This window comes from Pleurodeles waltl, chromosome 8 (assembly GCF_031143425.1).
Source record: "Pleurodeles waltl isolate 20211129_DDA chromosome 8, aPleWal1.hap1.20221129, whole genome shotgun sequence".
Taxonomy (NCBI): domain Eukaryota; kingdom Metazoa; phylum Chordata; class Amphibia; order Caudata; family Salamandridae; genus Pleurodeles; species Pleurodeles waltl.
The window spans coordinates 1,524,576,976-1,524,597,016 of NC_090447.1; the positions used below are offsets into that span (position 1 = coordinate 1,524,576,976).

The window sequence follows — 20,041 nt, forward strand, 5'->3', positions numbered from 1 at the left end:
CTCTCCTGGAGTCATCATCGGCATTCGATGAGTCGCCTGTCCTTGGTAGTTCTTGTGCCCTAGAGTGTGGCGGGCCAATCACCACACTCGTCCCCAGGTTAGTCTGCCATTTGGGTCAAGTTTGATGCGCCTTGGGCCTCAGTCTGGGTGGGAGTGGAGACCAGCCCCCTTTTACAAGCAGTGTCATTCTGCAGCCAAGGTCTTTCCTCAAGCCATCAAGGATTCTGTTTGGCCTGGAATATCACCTTGACTTCGGCAGACATAGAAGCATATATTTTAACCCCAAGGGCCTCGGTTTTTGCTTTATGTGGTTGAAGGTTTTCTGTTGTTTCTGACCCGTAGGGGTATAATTTGGGAATACCATTATTATAGGCAAATAGTGTCTCCCCTTTTGCTCCAGTGTTACATACGAAAATTAAATTGTTAGTAGGGGGAATCATGCATCACCGGCCTCAGAGGGAGAAGGCTTACTAATTATCGCTTTATATACTCTTTCTACATAAAAGCCGTAGTAACAATTTTCACGCTCTGTCAAGTAGACAGAGGTTCTTAAGAAATGTAATCCCTCCATCCTCTCTAGAAATCAGATGAATCTGAGATTATTCTTGTGTTTATCACTAAGAGAATTCAGTCTGTTGTCGGGGAGGCTGTTCACCTCCTCTTCTGGTCCTGGGTTGCGTGTGTTCTAGTTCATAGGGAACCAGGCCTGGTAGTTAGGGCTTGACTGGTCCTATCGTAGCAGGGTCAAGACTGATATGCACGGAGCTATGTCCAAACTCAAGTGGCATGGCGGGAGAAAAACAATGGACTGGGATGCGGTTCGGTAGATTACCGCTGCCTGAGATTATTTCAAGCATTCCATCCTACACCTTGCTTTTGTTGACATCTTATGCTATACAATAGCTTGATCACCTAATGAATGACATATACAGAACATCTGCAGCAGTTTCCGAAAGTTACAAAACAAAGAAACATCCTAAACATAGGTTCCTTGAGAGAACACACATATTACCTTTTGCATTTGAGATTTAGGTGTCAATTTCAAAGATTTTTTTCAAATGGAAAGGCACACAAAGCCACATGCACGTGGAAAACCTCGCTCACACAATATACGTACGCATTTCTCCTGCAAATATGAATGGCTGTCAATACTAGCTGACTGCGGCCTAGTTATGCTAACTAAAGCACATCTAAAGTAGGCATGATTTACTTCCATTAAAAACGCTCTCACAACAGCCATATTTATTAAATATTTAGGAAAACCAGAAAGGGAGAACCCTGCCTCACACTTCAGCATGCAATCAGCCCCAATGCATCATGGTAAATGCAGTCAAAGTTTGTTTTATATCCATAAAGTAAACTGCAGTTTTTCACCTTAGTAGGTGCAGCAAGTGCTGTAAATCTCTGGACACGTGTTTCTGGGTTCAGCCCTTTATCAGCAGACAGCAGCTTTGTCTGTGAGGCTGACGAGCTCTAGGTTGAAGCACCTGCACACCAGTGAGTGGTACGTAAACCAGAAGGTCTTTTGGCAGCATTTTCAGCTACCATACAGACAAAGCTGCTCACGGATACTCACTGAATCACTTGATTTCACCACATGCACTGCATGAGCACGTTTTTTCACGTTATACTGTTTTTTAGTGTAACCTTGATACAGTTGTAGTGAATACACCCAAGGAATGTAAAACGGGATCCCATGAGTAGTCTGTGTCATTTATTTGATATAACTGTACTGAATACATTGAAGCAATGAGCCACAAGACCATTGTATCTTCTTAACCCTTTGTTCATCTGAAGGAACTTAGAGAGAGAGCGATACACTTCCTCTACTCATGACGAAGGGTATTATATGAAATGTGTGTTTTTCTCCCCTACGGAACCATTGTTCTTATACACTTAGTTAAGGGCTGTGGTCACTTCTCAATACAAAAGTCGGGTAAATACTACTGGAGCACAGGTTTGCTGCAAACTGTAAACTTTCTGATCGATGTAGTATTGCATACAGATTAAGCAACAGAGGGTGTTGCGAAAATTAAAAGAATTAAAGTTGATGCATGCCATGATACATTACTACGTAGCAACAAAATCACATTGCTGTTTTGAGTTCACCCATCATGAAGTCTCTGTCAGCTCCACTCTCCAAATACGTGCAGGCTCGGAGTCCTAGGCCGGAGGCTGTCTAATTGACAGGTCACAGATGGGACAGCATGTACCTGGCACATAAACGTGCAAACAGGAAACAAAGCTCAGTCCCACAGATAGGCAAAGCAACACCACAATAGTCCTAAGAGATTGGCCCTAATAAAACACATATGGCCGGAGGGGTACATGCATTCCCAAACACCATAAAACGGTCAAATTCTACATACAGTTAGGATCACTTAGCCAATCAGAACACAGCATGCACAGTAACATGCAGTGATCAGGCGTACCTCATGCCGGATATCTGGACACGTTATCCACTGGCCCACATTGTGCCCACGTCCACCTGGATTTGTAATCAGGACCTTATTTATGACTCCAAGACAACTGCTTGCATTCTCAAACAAGAAAAGAATGTCTAATTATTTTAAGGTGTTCAGTGAAATGTATAAAAGGGAACTTCAACCCACTGTACTTTGAGAGACGGTCCTCAGATTGCTGTTCTGTAACTGTTCTCCTGGCTGAAATGTTTAATTAAATGAATTATTCCTGCCTTGCAAGGCACCTTTTGTCTTTTGTTTTTTAAAGTAAACTCACATTGGAGGAACATTTTGGTGAGCCAGTCAGGAACTGATTGGTACATTGTACCCAAGTGCAGCCAAAAGAAGAGGACCCCGCCCGGACGGATTCGTATCTGTAAAGAAAGGTGAGCAGATGCTGCAATTGATTGAAAGGTCTGCTAAATCCATCCTGAAGCTGCGTTCAGAAGGGAAAGAGACTACATCAGAGCCTTAGTCCTAGCATTTGGCATGTGGCAAACTAGGAAACGTGAATATTGTACGCAAAGGCTCTGGATGCAACATAGGGCCCGCCCCTCAATCTTACTAGGCTAAAGAGATTTACTCTGCGCTACAGGTTTCTTAACACTGTTAGCATCTGAAAGAAGTGAGAAGTGTGTGTTCGCTTGAACTGCTGGGCGAGACAAAGGGTGTAATTCAGGCGTTAGGAAACTAGAATAATAGGGTACAGGAGATTAGGCATAGCTTGTGTATGGCCAAGAAAGGCATGTGATTGTTGAAGTTATTCCTTTCTTTCTTCATATAAATTGCTGTTATCTTTACCCCAGAGCTGATATAGTCAAGATTATCAGGCTCACTTAGTCCCGAACACCACACAGAGCTTCCCCTGGGGTAAGGTATTTCGGTCAGGCTATTCCCCTTGTCTTTTTTGTGTGCCAGTTGAAATGATGCTGTTTTGATATTGTGACACTGGTAAATGAATGTGGCTGTGTTTGCCTTAAGTGTTGTGATTTGTTGATGATTTAATGTGCTATGAAGGCACTGGTAAATCTCACACATTGCTATTTGATGGTAAAGTAAGGCTCACTATTTTGATGCCAAATTTCAAAGGGTATGAATTAACAACCACACTTTCCTAGGTTGTGATCCTTCATCTGCATTTGTGTTTGTTAAATCGTTATTGTGATGCACCTGTGAATAACCTTGAGCTCATTAGATCTAGTGATCCCAGTGTATATATTTTCCCACTAACAGAGTAGAACTAGTAATACTTGTGTATATTATTTTCTGCTACCAGAGTAAAACTTAACATTCTATAAAAACAGAAAAGTTAGAATGCGTATAACTCAAGATTCCCTGGAAGCAAAAAGGCTACCTACACACACACACACACACACACACACACACACACACACACACACGGAAAAAGAAGGATAAAAGAGAGGCATTACTAGAATTATGGGCCATCTTTGAGGAAGCCCAGGCCGATGACACCAACCTGCAATCAGCAAGCAAGACAACTGCACCTCCCTGCCATATGTAGAAAAGGATTTCTCTCCACGATGCCTGCTATCCCCGCATTAGGCTACACCAATCTGACAGTTGAGGGAGCCCAAGGGGCTACCACCAACCAAGCTGTCAGGTCTAGGCATGACCGTCTACCAGGCAAACAGGACCAGGCAGTCCCAACACCAACCTAGTCCAGCGCCTAAGCTCCCCGGAATTCGACCCCCATCCGTCATGTTCAGCCCATCAAACTTCTGCGGCACGGACAGCACAGACTCCCACTGGCACCAGTGAACACACTCTAATGACAGAGAGGCTCATAGCGGTCCTGGACAGCGACACTGCTAGAGGGGGTGAACAAAGTGGTCCCAGTCTTCTGGGATCTGATGACAAAAAGGGAGCCAAAAGCTTTGCTCAGGTAGCCGTGGAGATGACAGAGAGCAACTTTGAGGGCAGGTCCCGAGCAAGGAGAATGGTGCACAGTTCAGACCGAAGGAGACAGTCTAGGTGGGACTCAGAAGAAAGGCATGAATTAAAGAGGGAGAAAGAGAGCTCGCACCCTGGAATCACAACGGGAGAGTAGACCAACACGGCCTCCTTCCGAGGAGACAAAGGGTAGGTGCAAAGCCCAGCTTGGGGAAGAGTCTGAAGCAGAGTGGCTGGGATCTGAGCCTCATCAGATCGTCAATGTGGGGCGGGGGCTGATCAGGAGATAAAAGATCAAGGTAGCCTGATGCAATCCCAGCATATGTGGATCAAAATAGCACCTTTGTGTGTGCACAAGGGGAGCAGCGACGGAGACCTCCGCTGCTCCTCCCGAATGCACAAGGCAGACAAATGAACTCCTAGGGATATAACAGCTCAGGAATAAGGTGAGATCTTTGTGCGACCCTTTTGTCACCTACTAGCTCACTAGACCAAAGGAAGTGATCAGTATGAGAGACCCTGGCCAGAGAAAGGATCCTTCGGACCAGAGGACATACCTGTTGCGGAAGACTGCATCTGGCACGGAGGGGGAAATCCCAAGTGGAACTTCCATTACATGCAGGATTGCCTGTAGAGATGGCAGTGCTATGTTGTATCAGGCTCAGTCGAGCTACCCAAAATGAGAATATGTCCACTACTACAGAATGGCACGTCAGGGACCATCTATGTGCCATGGGCTCAGAAGGATAAGGAAGGGCTAAGAGCCAAACTGCTGCTGTCGTAGTTGGACTCTAACTCTAGGCGAGACTGCTGGTTTAGGGTGACAGCACTTTTGTTTGTAGGCGACTAAGTAAATCCTACAACAGGTTGCAAATGTCCACCCAACCCTCCCGGCTCACAAGCGGTACCTGACTGTAGAAAGATGGCTCTGTATATATTATGTCAAAATGAGATATAATGTGCACAGAGTCCAGGGGTTCCCCAGAGGCTTAACTGAGGCTAAAGTAGATAATACTAATGCTCTCTTTTGTGCTAGTGTGGTCGAGCAGTTAAGCTTATCAGAGGGTAGTGCAAAGCATTTGTGGTACACACACAGACAATAGAAGAATCACACACTCAATGACTTAACTCGAGACCAATGGTTTTTATAAAGCAAAAATATATTTTCTTAGTTTACTTTTAGAACCACAAGATTCAAGTAGCAGGTAAGTACTTCAATAGATTTGTATTTCACACATGTATCAACAGTACTTTGTTTGAAATCGATAAGTTATACAGTTCTTGCAATATTGGCAATAATTGTTTTTTTTAAATGTACACAGTGCAATTTTTAGAAACAGTTCCTGGGGGAAGAAAAGTTAGATTGTTTTACAGGTAAGTACAACACTCACAGTTCCATTCTCCGTGGGTTAGGGAGTTCACAGGTTGGGGTTCAAGTTAACCCCAAACACCCACCACCAGCAATACGGGGCCGGCCGGATGCAGAGGTCAAATTGTAGGCAAAATTTACATGGGCTCCTATGGAGACTTGGGGTACTAGGATTCAGATCTGCAGGCAGGTAAGTAACTGTGACGTCAGAGGGCAGACTTGGTGGGTTTAGAGGAGCACTGGGGGGAGGAGGGGGCACAAATAGGCACCAAACATATACCCTCAGCGGCACTGGGGCGGCCAGTTGCAGGATGCAAACAAGATTTCGGGTCTTCAATGATTCTCTATGAGGTGGCCCCGGGGGGGTTACTCAGAGACTACAGATGAGGTCCAGGGGGTCATCTCAGGCACACCACCGGCTGGACCGGGAGGATGGCCGCATGCTGAACATGGCTGCACCGGGTGTTGGTTTCTGCAAGGCCTGGGGGCTGCGGGTGCAGTGGGTCCTTTGGCTTCAGATATCTTCGTCCAGAGCTTTCACGGTCAGGGGGCTCCTCGGGATTCCATCCGCAGGCGTCGTCATGGAGAGGGTGGAGAGGTCAACCCAGGGTGGGTACTTGCTCAGAATCGCCTGGGGATCCTTTCTAGTTGGTTGGGTCACCTGGACACAGGCTGTGGGCGTCAGGTGCAGAGTGGTTAGGACTCACGCATTCGGAGAGAGGTTAGAGTCCTTAGTTGTTGGTTTCTTCTTGGACAGGGCTGCTGTCCACTGGAGTTCTTGGTCCTTTTGGGTGCAGGGCAGTCCTCTGGAGCTTGTCAGAGGTCGCTGGTCCTGCTGGATGCGTCGCTGTTCTTTTCAGGGTTCTTTGAAGCAGGAGACAGGCTGGTAGGGCTGAGGCCCAAATCAATTGTCTTCCTTCTTCTCTGCTGGAGGTTTCAGCTAAACAGTCCATCTTCTTCTTGTCAGGTCACCAGGAATCTAACAATTTGGGTTCAGGGAGGCCCTTAAATCCTAGATTTACGGGTGTTTTAGGGGTCAGAGGGCAGTAGCCAATGGCTACTGTCCCAGAGGGTGGTTACACCCTCCTTGTGCCCACTCCCTTTGGGGGAGGGAGGGCACAAACCTAATCCTATTGGTCCCTGTCCTCCAAACCAAGATGAAGGATTCTGCAGGGAGGGGTCACCTCAGTTCTGGACACCTTAGGGGTGGTCACTCCTCCCTGTTTTCCCTAATTTTCCGGCCAGACTTACCACCAAAAGTGAGGCTTTGTCCAGGGGGGCGGGCAGCTCCACTAGCTGGAGTGCCCTGGGGCACTGTAATCTGAGGCTTGAGCCTTTGAGGCTCACCGCCAGGTATTACAGTTCCTGCAGGGGGAGGTGTGAAGCACCTCCACCCAGGACAGCCTTTGTTTCTGACCACATAGTGCACAAAGGCTCTCACCCCATGTGGTCAGAAACTTGTCTGAATGTGGCAGGCTGGGACAGACCAGTCAATCCTACACTAGCAGGTTGTCTAACATACAGTGGGCATCTCTAAGATGCCCTATGTGTGCATTGTTCAATAAATCCCACACTGGCATCAGTGTGGGTTTATTGTGCTGAGAAGAATGATACCAAACTTCCCAGTGTTCAGTGAAGCCATTATGGGGCTGTGGAGTTCAAAATAAACTCCGAGACCATATACTCAATTTGGCTACACTGCACTTACAGTGTTGAAGAATGGAATTAGATGCTGTAGGGGTATACTGCTCATGCAGCTATGCCCTCACCTGTGGTATAGTGCACTCTGCCTTAGGGCTGTAAGGCCTGCTAGAGGGGTGACTTACCTATGCCTCAGGCAGTGGTTTGTGGGCATGGCACCCTGAGAGGGGTGCCATGTCGACTTTGTCTTTTTCTCCCCACCATCACACACAATCTGCAAGGCAGTGTACATGTGCTTGGTGAGGGGTCCCCTAGGGTGGCATAATACATGCTGTAATCCTTAGGGACCTTCCCTGGCCACAGGGGCCTTGGTACCATGGGTACCTTTTGCAAGGGACATAACTGTGTGCCAGGGTTGTGCCAATTGTGGAAACAAAGGTACAGTTTTTGGAAAAAAGTACACTGATGCAGGGGGGTGGTTAGCAGGATCCCAGCACACTTTCAATCAAAGTTGACATCAACACTAGGCAAAAGTCAGGGGTAACCATGCCAACAGTGGCACTTTTCTACACCCCCAAAAACCCAAAGAGTAAAAAGGTGATTTGTGGCAGCCTTTGCGCATGGACTCCAGAGTGCGACATCTCAGGGGAGTAGTGGGTAAAACAGAGATTACCCTTTTCTCACATGAGCAATAAGTCTCAGTCACACACAGGCAATGAAAGCGATGCAGTAACAAGATTGCAATCTAATGTAAAATGCATGAGCAATGATTAGGATAATGCACAGTGCAAGAATCATTATTGTGAAAATGAGAGTTGTGAAGACAAAGACTCCCACCATCTTGCAATAAACATGAGATGTAAAGTAGGCCCTAATACCCTAGCATGGAGACCCGTACCTCAAACCTAAAGAGAGCTAGGTGTGTAAACTTCATCTGCCAGTACCGTCTCCATGATCAGCGCCCCAACCCTCGTTACCTTGGAATGAGGCCTTTAGGTTAGACTCTGTGGGGACACCAAGGCTGGGTCTGCATCAAGTCAACGTATTGCATAGATAGCATTGGTTTCATCTGGTAGGAATCTCTCTGATAACCTTGTCTGCATGAGATATATTTATACAGATCTCGTAGGACCCCTGCCACAAGTATGATCCCAAACAATAGATAAGAAAGCATGCATGGGGCGGCAATTATATAAACAATTACCTCCAAAAGTACATTATGTTCCTGTCAGACTTAAGCGAGAAAGGGACATGATGTGAATACCTAAATATATCACTTTTCTTTGGTGCTGATAGTGACGCCTTCACAGAGTGGCACTGATAACCCCTTCACTGCCATGCCTTTTCCCCCTCCTTGCCGAGCCTTTTTTTGGCTAACTGGGGCAGTTCGTGCTTATGCCCTCAAAACTTTTGGTTCACATAAGCTACCCACGCCAAATTTACGTCCTGTTTTTCCAACATCCTAGGGATTCTAGAGGTACCCAGACTTTGTGGGTTCCCCAGAAGGAGGCCAAGAAATTAGCCAAAATATAGTGAAAATTTAGTTTTTTTAAACAAAATGGGAAAAATGGATGCAGAAAAAGGCTTGTGGTTTTTCCCCTGAAAATGGCATCAACAAAGGGTTTGCGGTGCTAAAATCACTAGCTTCCCAACTTTCAGGAACAGGCAGACTTGAATCAGAAAACCCAAATTTTCAACACAATTTTGGCATTTTACTGGGACATACCCCATTTTTACGATTTTGTGTGCTTTCAGCCTCTTTCCAGTCAGTGACAGAAATGGGTGTGAAACCAATGCTGGATCCCAGAAACCGAAACATTTCTGAAAAGTGGACAAAATTCTGATTTCAGCAAGGGGTAATTTGTGTAGATCCTACAAGGGTTTCCTACAGAAAATAACAACTGAAAAAAATATATATTGCAATTGAGGTGAAAAAAACTGCAATCAGATTTTTTAAAGCAATATACCGTTACGTCTGCTGGACTCTTCTGGTTGTAGGGATATATAGGGCTTGTAGGTTCATCAAGAACTCTAGGTACCAAGAGCCAATAAATGACCTGCACCCTGCAGTGGGTTTTCATTCTATACCGGGTATACAGCAATTAATTTGCTGAAATATAAAGAGTTAAAAAAATAGCTATCAAGAAAACCTTTGTATTTCCAAAATGGGCACAAGATAAGGTGTTGAGGAGCAGTGGTTATTTGCACATCTCTGAATTCTGGGGTGCCCATACTAGCATGTGAATTACAGGGCACAAATAGACGTCTTTTTTTACACACTCTCTTATACTTGGAAGGAAAAAATGTAGAGAAAGACAAGGGGCAATAACACTTGTTTAGCTATTCTATGTTCCCCCAAGTCTCCCGATAAAATGGTACCTCACTTGTGTGGGTAGGCCTAGCGCCTGCGACAGGAAATGCCCCAAAACACAACGTGGACACATCCCATTTTTTGACAGAAAACAGAGGTGTTTTTTGCAAAGTGCCTACCTGTACATTTTGGCCTCTAGCTCAGCCGGCACCTAGGGAAACCTACCAAACCTGTGCATTTTTGAAAACTAGAGGCCTAGGGGAATCCAAGATGGGGTGACTTGTGGGGCTCTGACCAGGTTCTGTTACCCAGAATCCTTTGCGAACCTCAAAATGTGGCCAAACAAATACTATTCCTCTCATTTCGGTGACAGAAGTTCTGGAATCTGAGAGGAGCCACAAATGTCCTTATACCCAGCGTTCCCCCAAGTCTCCAGATAAACATGGTACCTCACTTGTGTGGGTAGGCCTAGCGCCCACGAAAGGAAATGGGCCAAAACACAACGTGGACACATCACATTTTTTCACAGATAACAGAGGTGGTTTTTTGCAAAGTGCCTACCTTTGGATTTTGGCCTCTAGCTCAGCCGGCCCCAGGGGGCGGGGGCAGAAATGGCCCAAAATAAATTGCGCCCCCCCCCCCCCAACCGCCCTGGGGAGCGACCCTTGCCTACGGGGTCGCCCCTGCGTGACATTGGCGCAAAAAAAACATCCCAGGTGACTAGTTGTTTCTGCCCCCCTTGGGCGTAGGTTGACCTAAAATCGGCCGATTTGCCCACAAGGGGGGCAGAAATGGGCTAAATACAATTTGCCCCCCAGGGGAGCGACCCTTGCCTAATAAATTTGCCCCCCAACCCTCCCCGGGGAGCGACCCTTGCCTACGGGGTCGCTCCCCTTGCGTGACATTGGCACAAAAAAATAAATCCCCGGTGCCTAGTTGTTTCTGCCTTCCTTGGGGGCAGATTGACCTACAATCCGCCCTTGGGGGCAGAAATGGTCTAAATACAATTTGCCCCCCAGGGGAGCGACCCTTGCCTAATGGGTCGCCCCCCATCTCTAAAAAAAAAAACACACAAAAAAATTAGCCCTGGCGCCTAGAGGTTTCTGCTAACAATATGCCGATCTGCCCCCGGGGGGTGCAGAAATGGCCCAATATAAATTTGCACCCCCCCCCCCTGGGGAGCGACCCTTGTCTACGGGTCGCTCCCCTTGCGTGACGGCGCAAAAAAAAAGATCCCTGGTGCCTAGTGGTTTCTGCCCCCCTTCGTCCGATCTGCCCCCAAAGCGGGCATAAATGGCCTAAATACAATTTGCCCCGCCAGGGGAGCGACCCTTGCCTAAGGGGTCGCTCCCCATCTGTAAAACAACAACAACAAAAATCCCCGGTGCCTAGTGGTTTCTGCCCACCTTGGGGGAAGATTGGCCTAATTAAAATAGGCTGATCTGGCCCCCCTGGGGGGCAGAAATGGCCTAAAATAAATTTGCCACCCAGGGGAACGACCCTTGCCTAAGGGGTCGCTCCCCTTACGTGAAATTCACAAACAAACAAAAAACTCCCTGGTGTCTAGTGGTTTCTGTCCCCCTTGGGGGCAGATTGGCCTCATAAAAATAGGCCAATCTGCCCCCAAGGGGGGGATGCAGAAATGGCCTAAATATAATTTGCCCCATATGGGAGCGACCCTTGCCTAAGGGGTCGCTCCCCACCTCTAAAAGAAAAAACAAAACAAAAAACAAAAAAATTATCCCTGGTGCCTAGAGGTTTCTGCTCCCTCCTGGGGGCAGATCGGCCTAATAGGGGGGCAGAAAGGGCCGTAAAAAAAAAATGCCCCCCCCCCCCCCCCCCCGGAGCGAAGCTTGCCCAAGGGGTCGCTCCCTCATGCCAGTTTCATTTTTTTAAATAAATCCCTGGTGTCTAGTGGGCGTTTCAAAAGCCGGATAGCTTTGCAATCCGGCTTTTGAAACGCAGAGAAAGACTTAGAAGGGAAAGAAATTCCTTTCCTTCCCTTTGAAGCCTCTCTCGGCCTCCCCCACGTGATCGGAAGAGAAATGCAGGAGGCCCTGAGACAATCAGCGTGCAATCGCGCGCTGACGTCACAGGGGGGTCGCCTTGGGCGGGGGGGGGGGTAGGAGGGATTGACCCCACAGAGGGAGCGCTCCCTCTGGGCTCTGTGCCCAGGACGTAATGGTTACGTCCTGGGCACAGAAGGGGATAATGTGAAATCAAAACATCTTCCGAACTATAAACATAGCAGCCATCAAGGAAGAACTAATTAAATAAATGTGCTAAAACAGAGCAGGCTAAGTAGGTTAAAAGTCACTAGGTGACGGGGGCATTGGCCTGCAAGTCAAAAGGCTAAGCAATCCCCTAATTCCCAATAAAACTACATAGGATCCACTACACCGCCATTGTTGGATGGTGCTGGGAAACGGATCTCATGCTTTGAGAAGAACACCATGGGTATAACCCTGGCAATAGGCGATGTTAAAAGTCTTCTAGACTGTATTTTTGGAGAGTAGGCTAACCCGGTGTTCACCTGAACTCGCATCCCAGCAATCACGCTGACAAACACAGAGATGAAGGGGCCGCATTCAATTTATACAGGCACCAAATATGGATGACCCGTGGAGAATGTTCAGATGCGGGAAGGCTAATGGCAGAAACCATGAAACCTGGGGAGTCCATAACAGATTTTCTAGACAGGATGAGAGAATGGTGGAGACAGAAGACAGACCAGCCATTGATCGATACGGGCCTGCAGGTCATCATCTTTTACAATATCCACAAGTAGGGGGCTGCCCACTGAAATACAAAGCAGTTTGTACACTGTAGTTGGGCTAGACACCAAGCCCTGGGGGGAGATACAAGCCCATATACTGGACTACCATAAAAAGAAACACAGGGAAAGACAGGAGCAAGGTTAGAACGGAAGGGGCAATCCCTAATTGTACGGAAACTCACCCTGTATTCTTTCTGTTTCAGGGGAAACGGAAGAATCCCGCTAGGTACAAATGAAAACTGTGGCACAATCCTGCACATTCCCGACATGCATTGGGGCACCTCCACACTAATGGACACCTACTGGCAGTGCGGAGAGTTTGCATATACTCAGCTCGTCCCTGGATAGCATGGCCTCTGCTCCCTCTTCACCAACCCTGGTCATCCCTGGACAAGATCTGTCCAAGTTTTACCAGCACCCGCTAAGGAAGAATAAGACTTTGTTGCATCAGGCTCATGAGAAAAGAACTGTTGATTATTTTGGCTGGACTCAGTACAAGAACATCCCAGGAGAATTTAGACTGTTCAAGGACGCACAGGCTTCAGTTTTTCACCATGAAGATAAAAGCAAATGCCTGCTGGTTGCAGAAAACCCGGTGGGAGATGATCTAAATGATGAACAGTATTGAGCTTTGCCTTAATTCAATAAAGGAAGAACTGAAAGCCACCCGCCTCATGCTGATGCCACATCACTATGTGTTGGACTCGATGACTGCAATGGGGGGGGGGGGGGGGGGGGTGCACCAAGATTGTTGCCTTCTGTTGTATGATTATACCACGCAACGACATGGACAATGGCCATTCATGCACTGCACCAATTACAGAAAGACATGCATGATGAGGGAGGTGCCCCTGAGCAGGAGTGGCACACAAACTGGTTCTCCTGGCTGCTTCTGACTGCTCTGTGCACGTCATTGTTGCCCATTTTAATTTGGTTATTGTTCCTTTGTGGTTTCCTACAAATGGGGGTTTCAAGGAGGGTAGATTGCAAGTAGTTAGAGATATAGAACAACAAGTCCCCAATAATGTGACTGTCATGAAGTATCGTGTTGATGGTGTGGTTGAAAATTCTAGGGGGGCAAATGTTAATATTGATAGAATTAATGTGGATGTAAGCCATGATACATTTGTACATAGCAACAAAATCACTAGTATAAAGGCTATTTAATGCATGTGATAAAAAAATATAGCTTGAATCAAATAAAATTCTATAAAGTTTTTAATAAAATGCAAATTGTGTGCTAACATGGTGATAGCAATACAATTTTACACGGCTGAAGTGCTGTTAATAAAGAAGAAAAAAGATACAATTTTATGTGATGGACTAGTATTTAAGGTTGAGCCAAAAAAAGAAGAAACAAAAACTATAGTGGGCTTACCAAAAACTTACCTGGGCTTGTAGCCCACTGGCTGCTTAACAATGTTTAGCTTCATTTTGACTAATTTGCGGGTTTCTAATTTGCTAGCTTTTCTTTTTCTGTCTTGAGTTTGTCCCTTTCCTAGAGCGTAGGTTCTTCTCCATCTCTGTGTCTGGCTGGCTTCTATCCTTCTAAGGCTCACTTTTAGGGAACTACTACTTTTTTTCTTAAGCACATTATAAGAGTCCATGTGTCTTTCGGCGTTCTCCATTGTATGGTTCCCCCCCTCCAACTTTCTATGCTGTTGTCCTGCTGATGTTGCAAGTTATCTCATGTGCTCCTCCTCCCAACCAAACTACTCAAATGCAATGCTACATATTGATTTGTGATGCGTGTTGCTTTCCCTCATGCACTGCAGGACAACCCCACTGCTTAAGTATCTGGCCCGATTCCTTGCAGACTCAGCACTGCCAGAGTGAAAGCGAAGTCCAGCACCAAACATTCTGCAGCTTGGCTGATGGAGTGTACATGTTGTCTAAGAGAACTGGTGGCAAGACATCACTGTCTCTTGTAAAACATGTATCAGTGCACCTCTGGTTCTGCTTTTTACTTTGTTGATTGAAGATGTGTTTTTAATACGAATTTGGGGTTTAAATATGTCTTGCTAGTAGCATGGAGAGTGAAGCAGATGATCATATTTTTGAGTATCAGGGGGCTTGTAGAGGAAAGTATGGTACATTAGAAATAAGAGCTTTTGTGCCCCCAGAGGGATTCTGAGCTGTGGGCAGTTATTACTTGTCAATTAACTCTTGGCCTAGCCTTGCAGGAACAAAAGTACATACATGTCCAGGCAGTGTAAACCATCTGTAGTGCACTCGGTGTCTGGAATATGCAGTCATTAATCTCAGTGTTAATAAAAAAAATGCCTATTTATTTGTTTCATGCTTTTTGTGTGTCAAGAGTAAAACAAGTGCAAAACTAGCCTCCAGCTTGTGGATTGAGTATGTGTTATTTTTTCAACGTGTGGTTTAAGTTACGTCTTGCTGTGGGTAGCGAAGTACAGTGTTGTATTTTCGGCTACAGAGAGCTAACACAACAATGTATGATTTAGCAGGTTTGGTCATTAGGAAAAAAAATAAGCTATCCTCAACTCTGCTGTGGATCGGAGTTTTGACCTAAGGAGGAGCAGTGCCTACAACGCCCTCAGCATACTGAGACTTGGAAGTGCAAAGGAAGAACAGAGGAATATGTAGAAAGCGAACAAAGACTGGCAAACAGAGAAAGAAGAGGGAAATTAGAAGACACAAAGAGCAATAGAGAAGAAAGACTTGGGGAGGGAAAACCAACAAAAGACTACAAAATGTTTTCTCAGGCTGACAATCTTTCACCCCAAGACCTGGGAAATAGAGGACCACCAAGGTGCAGTTGATTAATGGAGGAGGATACCCTATTGTACAGGAAACACAATGAGGAGCTACAGCATGGAGGACAGCCAGGAGGAATTGAAACAGAGGGGCTCTGTTGGAGGACCAGAGAGCCAAGACAACAGAGATGGAAGCCTGCACTCCTCCTGGAAACACTGATTCCCCACCACCATGGTTCATAGAAGGACCGTGGCTGTCTAGATGCGTGACGGGGGAATCTGGGCACAGAGGCTGTCGGGGAGCCCTTGGAGGACAATTGGGGGAAAACCATGACAATTGTGCATAGAATCCTACTTACAGGTTGAGTCCCAAAATCACCTGGCTTTCTTTTGTTTTAGAAGCAAGTCTCGATGGCCTAACAAAAGGCCTTATGCTTAAAATGAAGGGGGGGGGGGGTTAAGAGAAGAGAGTGTGAAGGAATAATAAACAGTACATAGAAAGGAGAACATAGCTGGAAAAGATATAGCTGAAAACAGCCATAAATGAAAGGTTGAGAGGAATCTTCTGTCTACTTTATCTGGGTCAAATGACACTTACCTTTTCTGAGGACATTGGAGGTGGAGCGCCAGCTTGTCTCTGGAGGAAGTAGCCTGGTGCGCCTAAGCGTAAGAAAAATAGAAGAAATTATCCTGTGAGACCTTTACAGATTTTCTAAAGAATTTGATCCCATATGATAAATGGAGAACAATAAAACATTTAATTATTCAGAGAGTCTTGGTCTGTGTTACTGAACTAAACCAAACACACATTCCACACCCTCTTTTTGCTTCAAGATCCTCTGTTCTATGCACAGTTTTTTAAAGTGTTGTTAAAGTGTGCGTGTGAATTCGTTTACGAGTGTCTGTGTGCCTAGCTGTCTGTTTTTGCATCTAGCCTAGTCTGTCTGTCTCTGCATCTATCTCAGACCCATATGGCTGTTAACACAGGAGCACTCAAGGGTTTGGTCTGGAAGTTGTCGTTGGATCGTTACCATCACTGCTACTTGCGCTCTATCGTCTCCTGCTGTTTTTGTTTGCCCCGCTTGCTTCAGTCATCGGTGCTTGTTACATTTTGGTTGCACCCAGCATTTTATTATGAGCAAACTACTAGGCAAGCCTAGCATCTTGGTTGGAGTGAAACACAAAATGGTCATCTATACAGACCACGCGTACTATATTCTTTCTCTCTGTAGGCAGAGAAGCATGTGGCCTCGTACACATACAGGCGATAGACACGAGGCGTGGCAGCGGAGTAATGAGACATTACTCCCTCATCTCACTGCAGTCCTGAGTCACATTGCAGACCAGCAGTAGCTGGTGAAATCGGAAAATGGTGGGACAGAAAAAGACATGGTGAAATGCATGGTGAAATGCAGTGAGTAAGCAAACAAAACAGGCAACCCCCAAATCCTAAAAGAAGATTTAGCTGGAGGGGGGACATTTCTCCCACAAAAGTACTATTGTAAGACCAGGCATCCAACAAGGAGTCTATATCCATCCAGAACAAGACTTAAGCAAGCACTACATGCACTGCACAGGGTTGCTTAGTGTCTGTTCTCCATCTAGGCCTCTAAATACAATAGAAACAGTACGTTTTTTTCTCATACTACAACAGTTATTTCACAAAGAGTTGCACTAATTAATTAAATCAATTGCAACCTTCCAGGAGGTGGTGCTGTTTGATTACACAACTTCAGAACAACTGCATTATAGCAATTTAGTCCCTGAAAGTGATACTAGCATCATTTGCTGGTGAAAATGCTCATTCATGTGTTTTCCTAAGACCCCTGAAGCATTTAGTGGAAGTTTCTGATGGCGATGAATGCTGCACCACAACAAAGTCAAAGTGGGCAGTCTTTCATCTGTTAAATGTTGTAGAGGGACTGCTGCAAAACCGAGGTTTCTCACTGTCTGAGTGACATAATGTCTGACTGCATCATGCCAAAGCCCTTAGGGACTGAATTTCGTAGGCATGATGGGGTCACTCCTGCAGCACCTCTCTCTTGACAATCAAGAAAGTAAAAAAAGATAAGCACTATCGGAAGGATTCACATACACGCGCGGTGGTCATCTCATAATTGCCTGGCACCTCCCAGGCTCACATCCAATAGTGACTAATCCAAAACTGGTAGGTATCCACTTGCAGGCATCAGTGTAGTTTCTCTCTCTCACTTCCCCTACACTGATTCACAGACAACGCAGCACACTTCACTCAATCAATTCAATCCTTTATTTGAAATCATAAAAGCACAATACAATAAAAAAATGTTAAAACAGAATATTAACATAAAAACACAACATAAAACAGTTAATCCTTTTTTTGTACTTATTCATCTCCCATCCCAAATGGGTAACAAGAGTTGAGTTTTTCCTAACATTAAACACTGCTCACAAAAAACGCGACAGACTACAGCAAACTTACATACTTAGGAGTTGCTGGGCGACACTAGTGCTTGTTGAGGGATCCTAAAATAGGGATAATATAGCATTTCCTCTGATTAACATACAATTTGCAGAATATGAGAACATGCATGGTACAATGTTGGGATACACAGTGGCAAGGGCAGTTTATCAAAGTAGGAGACCAATAATTAATGTCCAGAAGCTAATCAGGCGGTGAAAAGAACCCACACCCAGGCGAGTTACAACAAACCAATTTCTGGAGTTTGTTACAAACTTAAGATAGAGCTGTGTATCATACATGGTCAACATAAGTTGGTTCCTTGACACACTAGGTTTCGTCAGATCTGTAATCAACCTAAGTTCTGACAGGTGGATAAGGCATCCAGATTTCAACTCTTTTCTACTTATAGCAGCAAGGGATTCTAGCATCTCATAATAATCCAAATGTCCCATATCGTAAAATAAACTTTTAATATAAGCCAACCAAGGGATTTGCAAAGGTGAGTTTGTGTTTAAACAATCCCCAAGGGTGACACCATTTAGGTCAGTATGTTCCGATGTCCAATTTTTGTGCTATACAAGAATTGGCAGTACCTTCATCAGATCTGTAAGAAACAGCATTCCCAGCTCCTTGGGAACAGCAAGAAGAAACTTCTGAAAATCATTTGCCACCATTTGAGCACCTTGCAGGTGACATATCCCTACACGCCCAGCTATACATATACATTTGTGCCATACATTCTTAGCAATTCATTAGGGGGTGGGGGGTTTGACCCTAATCGCTTGGCAAAATTCATCAAAGCCATATTTGCTTTTTTTTTTTTAAACCGTAGCTTTCTGGCAATAATACAATGTGCCCATCTGGCCTCATTATTTAATAGTATACCCAAATATGAGAAGGTTACTGTGGTACCAATTTTTGTACTGTTGATATAGATATCACAGAACTTTGCTGACCATCTATCACATTTCATGAAAAATGTTTTAGATTGACTAAATAGAAGTCTTAAATTCTGCATGTAGATAACAAAATTCAGGAATCATCTCTGGAGACCTAGGGGGGTCCGTGCCATAAGAATGGCATCATCCGCATCAGGAAGGGCCGGGATTGGTTGATGCCCGATTTGAGGGAGATCATTGTACTTACTAAGTCCCCCAAGCCGTTTATATACAATGAAAAAAGAAAGGGTGCTAATAGCCAACCCTGTCTTACCCCTCTCTCTATATTAAACACTTAAATACACTCCCCTCTGACACCATATCTGACCCTTGCTCCATCGGGAAGTGAATAATAGTTAAATCAACCCCCAAGTCTGCCATAATATAGCACAGTTTATCCTGAACAACGCAGTCAACTGCAGACTACAGATCTACTAAAGCCAAGTATATATTCCCCTTTTTGATATTAGTATTCTTCCCAATAAAAATACTCAAATTCAATCCCTGTTCAATAGTTCCAACACCTGGGCAAAATCCGTATTATAGATCTGACAACATACCATTGGTTTCTGCCCAGCCCTGAAGGTTATTCAAGATAATTCAGTTCGCTATCTTAACTATGGGGTAAAAAAGAGAAATAGGCCTATAGCACACAGGATTAAAGCGATCACTCCTTTTTAGGGTTGAGCCTGCGTTGCATGCGCTCGCGCATGCGTATCGCAGCGAGACGCTTTAGTTATTAGAAAAGGGCTCAGAGCCCTGTCAACTTCACGTCAGTGTGTTTGATTGGTTCGTGGGCTTGCCTAGTAAAATCTGCTTGCTTTCATTAGTGGAAGGCATGGACATGTCATGCCTTTTACGGTGGTTAGCCCTCCTCGAGCGCAACGACCAAGTACAGAAAATATGCGAGGCTCGCTGTTTTCTGTCGGATCGCGGACTACTTTTTCTCTATTTTCCTAGCGTGATTTCGCTTGGCAGAAGTCGAGCGATTACACATTTCACTTCTTTACGAACAGAAAATCACTTTTGCCGATAGATGAAAAGTCGGGTTAGGAGTTTACAACGCGATCAGCTCTAACATGAGCAAACGCGAGACCCGTTGCATTGCAAATGCTTGTTAGATATTGGTACAATAATTGATTCCGTCCAGGTTGGTAAAAAGCCTGAGCTGCAACATGCATCCAGTACCAGCGTCAATATAGGGCCCCACAATAAGGTGATAGCCTTAAACAAATCCAATGTAATGCTATCTGGTCCTGGGGCTTTGCTGTCTTCACTTGCATCAATTGCCTTCATCCAAACTAAAGGAGGGACAACTGGAAAAATAGGGTCTAAGATCAGTTACTGGGTGTAGGAGGCTGGATTGGCTTGTAGTGGGTACCAAGGGGTACTTACACCTTGCACCAGGCCCAGGTATCCCTTATTAGTGTAGAGGGGTGTCTAGCAGCTTAGCAGAGCAGCTTAGGCTGA

General features: G+C 45.4%; 1 protein-coding gene across 5 annotated transcripts in view; it reads right to left on the minus strand.

Moving 5' to 3' along the window:
• Positions 1-20,041, minus strand: part of LOC138248900 (zinc finger protein 420-like) — a 461,504-nt gene that overhangs the window by 61,227 nt on the left and 380,236 nt on the right. For all 5 annotated transcript variants that reach the window (XM_069202879.1, XM_069202876.1, XM_069202877.1 and 2 more), the window contains one exon: positions 15,789-15,850. The gene's annotated coding sequence lies outside the window, so the exon portion shown is untranslated. The remainder of the gene's footprint in view (positions 1-15,788; positions 15,851-20,041) is intronic.